This window comes from Choloepus didactylus, chromosome 1 (assembly GCF_015220235.1).
Source record: "Choloepus didactylus isolate mChoDid1 chromosome 1, mChoDid1.pri, whole genome shotgun sequence".
Lineage (NCBI taxonomy): Eukaryota > Metazoa > Chordata > Mammalia > Pilosa > Megalonychidae > Choloepus > Choloepus didactylus.
Window position 1 is genome coordinate 8,206,867 of NC_051307.1, and position 5,598 is coordinate 8,212,464.

Genomic DNA, 5,598 nt, shown 5'->3' on the forward strand with positions numbered 1-5,598 from the left:
TCATCTGTGCCCCAAGAGGCTGAATCCAACAGACGGCAGTACGGGGACTTGTCCACAGTTGGCAGTGGTGATCTTCTCCCTGGTCGTGCCATGCCTGGACCCGAAGCGCTCCATGGCTTCCACAATGTCCACGCCCTCTTTCACCTTGCCAAAGACCATGTGCTTCCATCCAACCACTCAGTCTTGGCAGTGCAGATGGAAAACTGGGAACTGTTTGTGTTGGGTCCAGCATTGGCCACGGACAAGACGCCAGGACGTGCATGCATCCTGCAGGTGGACTTGCCACCGGTGCCGTTATGGCATATGAAGTCACCGCCCTGGTACATAAACCCAGGAAGAATTCTGTAAAAGATAACCAAATCCTTTCTCCCCAGTGCTCAGAGCACGAAAATTTTCTGCTGCCTTTGGAACTTTGTCTGCAAACAGCTCGAAGGAGATGCAGCCCAAAGACTCACCATCGTTGGTGATGTCAACACGGTGGGGTTGACCGTGGTCGCGGGTGGGGACCGCAGTGGCGGATGGCAGCATCTGCTGCAACACCATCTTTGACAAGACGATCCTTTCTCCATAGAATTGCCCTTACAACCTTGTTGAAAATCAATTGGCCACGTTTGTGTGGGTCAACTTCCGGGTTCTCTATGCTGTTTTATTTGGTGTCTATTCTTTCATCAATAGGACACTGTCTTAATTATCGTAGTTTACTACCCATTACCTCATTTCCAGACTTAATGTAGTTAATGATAAATGTTCTTTTTCAAAATTGTTTTGTGTGTTTTATTTCCTTTGCTTTACATAGAGCTTTTCTCAGATGAAATGACGACTTGGTGAGGTAGGAACTAGTTAGTGCTCTCCCACTTTTACTGACGACTCGGCGCTGCGTTCATCCAACTTCCTCACACAGCTCGTATGTGGTGGAGCCGGAGCCGAGCCCGGGCCATCTGATCACAGAGCCCATATAAACATGGTAAACATATTGTGATAACATTTATATAACATAAAATTTGCCCTTTTAACCATTTTTAAGTGTGCAGGTCAGTGGCATTAATTACTTTTACAATGTTGTGCTATGGTCACCGTCATCCATAATCCAAACTTTTCTACCACCTCAAACAGAACTCTGTACCCAGTAAGCAATAAGGCCACAGAACCCACACTTTTTTAAATGAAAAGATATTTTATTACTATTTCACTGTGTAACATATTAGTGAATGCACCAGATTACATTTTCTCAAGTGGCAAATGAGGCAAAAGATAACATTTCTCTCTGATTCCTAAAGAACCTGAAAATCGTCTGTTTTTTGGGGGATTCAGTTTCCTTCGACATCTGTGATACTGTCCATGAGGACACCAATGGTGCTTAGTAATAAAGAACATTTTGCTAAGTTGTTCTACCATGAGACCTTACTCAAGATGTTCATCTTTTTCTTCTGAAAATCTGAAGCACTAGGTCATGTGTTTCTTCATTATTGAGCATGGGATCTGGTCGAGGGATAGGTTTTGTGTGTTCATATGGAACATCCACAGAAGGGGGTAACATACTATCATCCTGCCATCAGATGTCAAAGCAGGCTCTACTTTGCAATTATAGACTTCGGGGAGACAAGAACATGTATATTTATGACAAACATAAATAAAGCTCTGTTTTGGAGTGGAAATAAATGTTTCAAGACGGTTCTGCTTGATAGCACCCATTTTACTGCTGCAACTGCCACGGTGAATTAAGATGCTTATTGGGTGGTATAAAAAGAGATGTTCTGAAGAGAAACTGATTTTAAAATCTGCTTCTAGGCACACCTATTTTCACGCCCACTATTGTGCTAACAGATGGCATGGGAGGGTCACAAACCCATGTCTTCTGGCCACAAACCTCCACAGATTGTCACTGTGAACCTGCCGTCTTGTCTCAATCGAGTCCATTCTTTTAATCTATGTTTTGTATAGAACACTTCTTTTTTTTAAACAAAAATGGACCATACCTTGAATTCTGTTTTTTAACTTTTTTTTTAGTTAAATTGTTTGTCTCAAACAATATAAAGAAAGACAAAATTTAAGAATGCATATTAATAGCATTGGGCTGTTTGTTCTACCGAAATGGGTAAAATATTTATGATTTTATCACTAATCTTAAATTTGCTTGCAGTAGTTATTTTTTGCCAGTTGAAAGAGCTAGTGATCTTTATTATGAGTAACACATTTAAACTCAAAGCTCATTTTTCTAGCATCTAATTTAGTAATGGAATCAACTAAGTAATTCATCAAAAATTTAAATATCTATGTTCTAGATGCACTATCTAGAGCGTATATCATTTCACCTGATTCTCAAGGAAATCCACGGATAATTATGATTGTTTACATATTTCAGATGAGGTAAAGGAAGTTTCCCTAAGGTACCACAACTAATGAGGGGTAGAGTGATGTGGTGACTTTGTAAAATGTGCCGATTTGGCAAGCTGCACGGCATTTTCCTTCCCTGCATACTACGGTTAAGGTGGGCTGCAAGAGACAGCTCGCCAACATCGGGAAGGCAGAAGTGAAGCGAGAACGATGTCGTGTGACACTCTGCAGGCCTCTGCCGGGAAACCAGGTGCTCGTTGGCGCTCACGGGCCTTGTTGTTTATGTGCTGGCTCACCTCTGGCGGGGACAGGCAGCTGTGCCTGCAGCCACTTGGTAGCAGCTCTACCTCTTCCCAGATTCTCTGGAAGCTTCTCTGACACCCGGGCCAGATGTGACTTAGCTCCTTTACAAATGGTGCCAGCTTCTCCCACAGGATGCCCACATCGTCAAAGCTGGTGGTGGGGAGAGGCTGACCCGGGCTCCAGTCTATCCCCTTGTGGCTTCAAGGTGGTCCTTGCTCTCATCTACTTTACATCCATCTTCTCTTCCCACCAGCCTGGCAGGGACTGTCCCACCGGCTTCCCCAGCTGTACATGGTCAAAGCCATGTGATGACTGCTTTCTGGGACCGAGCCCTTGTTATTGATACAAGTCAGAGCTTAAAAAATGAAAAAAGGTTAGATAGCCAGATGGAAATAACTACAGTCATTCATATTTAAACATCTTGGGGGCACATCTGAATGTATTTTTGAGAAACACCTAGTTAAGAAGGAAGGGAAAGGTATCTTTTCCAGAGTCTGGATTTGTTTTCTTTATTAGAGAAGTTGTGGGTTTACAGAACAATCATGCGTAAAATACAGGATTCCCATATACCACCTGTACCAGTTTGTATATTTATGTCCCCCAGAAAAAGCCATATTCTTGAATGCATTCTTGTGGGGACAGACGTATTAGTGTGGATTGGGTTGGAACCTGTTGGTTCAGTGTCCATGGAGATGTGACCCACCCCACTGTGGGTGATAACTCTGATTAGATTATTTCCATGGAGGTGTGGCCCCACCCATTCAGCGTGGGCCTTATTTAGTTTACTGGAGCACTATATAAGCTCAGGCAGAAGGAGCTCATAGGGAGGTGGAGTGAGCTGAAGCTGAGAAACATTTTGAAGATGGCCATTGGAAGCTGACGCAGACATTTTGAAGAATGCCATTTTGAAACGCCTCTTGGGAGCAAGCAGATGACAGGTATGTGCCTTCCCCACTAACAGAGGTTTTCTGGATGCCATTGGCCATCCTCCGGTGAATGTGCCCGATTGTTGATGACTTACCTTGGGCACTTTATGGCCTTAAGACTGTAACTGTGTAACCAAATAAACCCCCTTTTATAAAAGCTAATCTGTTTCTGGTGTTTTGCACTGGCAGCATTAGCAAACTAGAACACCACCCTATTATTAACAACTTATATTGCTGTAGAACATTTGTTACAATTGATGAAAGCACATTTTTATAATTATACTATTAACTGCAGTCCATGGTTTAACTTAGGGTTCACTGTTTCTGTAGTGTAGTGCTGTGTTTTTAAAATTATTACTATTATTCTGTTACATTTCCCTTTTACTCACATTCAGATACATATGTCAGTGCTGTTAATTACGTTCACAATGTTGTGCTACCATCACCACCATCCATTACCAAAACATGACCACAATTTCAAATAGGAACCCTGATTTTTGAACCATCAATTAAGTAGTTTTATGTTCCTGGGCAAATTACTAATTAAATTACTGGCATAGATGATATTTAGTGGCTCAAAATAACACAAATTTAGTATCTTATAGTCATGGAGTTCTGAAGTGCGAAATGGATTTCACCAGGCTTAAATCAAGGTGTTGGCAGGGCCACAATCCCTCTGGAGGCTCCAGTGGAGAAGTTGTTTCCTTGCACTTTCCAGTTTCTAGAGGCTGCCTGCTTTCCTTGGCTTCTGGCCCCTTCCATCTGCAAAGTGCCTCTCCAACTTCCGCTTCCACTGCCACATCTCCTCCCTGACCCTCCAGCCTCTCTCTTATAAGGACTCTTGTGATTATATTGGAACTTCACAGTCTCCCCAACTATAGATCCTTTATTTAGTCACACCTGCAAAGTCTCCTTTGACAGGAAAACTAATATATGCACAGGTTCCAGATATTAGGATGTGGGCATTTGGGGGTGGTGGTGGTGGGGTTTATTTGGTTACACAGTTACAGTCTTAAGGCCATAAAGTGTCCAAGGTAACATATCAGCAATCGGGTACCTTCCCTGGAGGATGGTCAATGGTGTCCGGAAAACCTCTGTTAGCTGGGAAGGCATGTGGCTGGCGTCTGCTCCAAAGTTCTGGTTTCACAATGGCTTTCTCCCAGGACGTTCCTCTCTAGGCTGCAGTTCCTCAAAAATGTCACTCTTAGTTGCACTTAGGATATTTGTCCTCTCTCAGTTTCTCCGGAGGAAGAGTCTGCTTTCAATGGCCGTCTTCAAACTGTCTCTCATCTGTAGCCCCTGTGCTTTCTTCAAAGTGTCCCTCTTGGCTGTAGCTCCTCTTCAAAACGTCACCCCAGCTGCACTGAGTTCCTTCTGTTTGTCAGCTCATTTATATGGCTCCACTGATCAAGGCCCACCCTGAATGGGTGGGGCCACACCTCCATGGAAATTATCTCATTAGTGTTATCACCTACAGTTGGGTGGGGCGCATTTCCATGCAAACAACCAAATCCAAACGTTCCAACTTACTCCCCATTAATATGTCTGCCCCACAAGATTGCATCAAAGAATATGGCTTTTTCTGGGGGACACAATACATTCAAACCTGCACAGGGTGTGACCTCTTGATTGAATGTTTCCATGGAGATGTGACTCACCCAACTGTGGGTAATATCTTTGATTAGATTATTTCCATGGAGGTGTTACCCAGCCCATTAGGTGTGGGTCTTAATTAAATCACTGGAGTCCAATAAGATCACAGAGACAGAAAGAGCTTGGTGCTGCAGCTGAGAGAGACTTTTGGAGAGATGCTTGGGAACTGAGTGCTTTGGAGATGCTAGCTGGGAGTTTGCTCTGGAGAAGCTAAGAGAGGACAAAATGCCCCAAGAGCTGCAGCTGAGAAAGACATTTTGGAGATGGCCATTGAAAGCAGACTTTTGCTAGTCCAGGGTTTGCCTGGGAGAAACTAAGAGAATACCTCCAGATACTTAGAGAGAAATGTCCTGGGAGAAAGCCATTTTGAACCCAGAACCCC

General features: G+C 43.5%; 2 pseudogenes; both read right to left on the reverse strand.

The window, feature by feature from the left end:
* Positions 1–543, reverse strand: LOC119542408 (annotated as a pseudogene).
* Positions 544–840: 297 nt separating this feature from the next.
* On the reverse strand, positions 841–1,718 carry LOC119542480 (annotated as a pseudogene).
* Between the last annotated feature and the right edge of the window lie 3,880 nt (positions 1,719–5,598).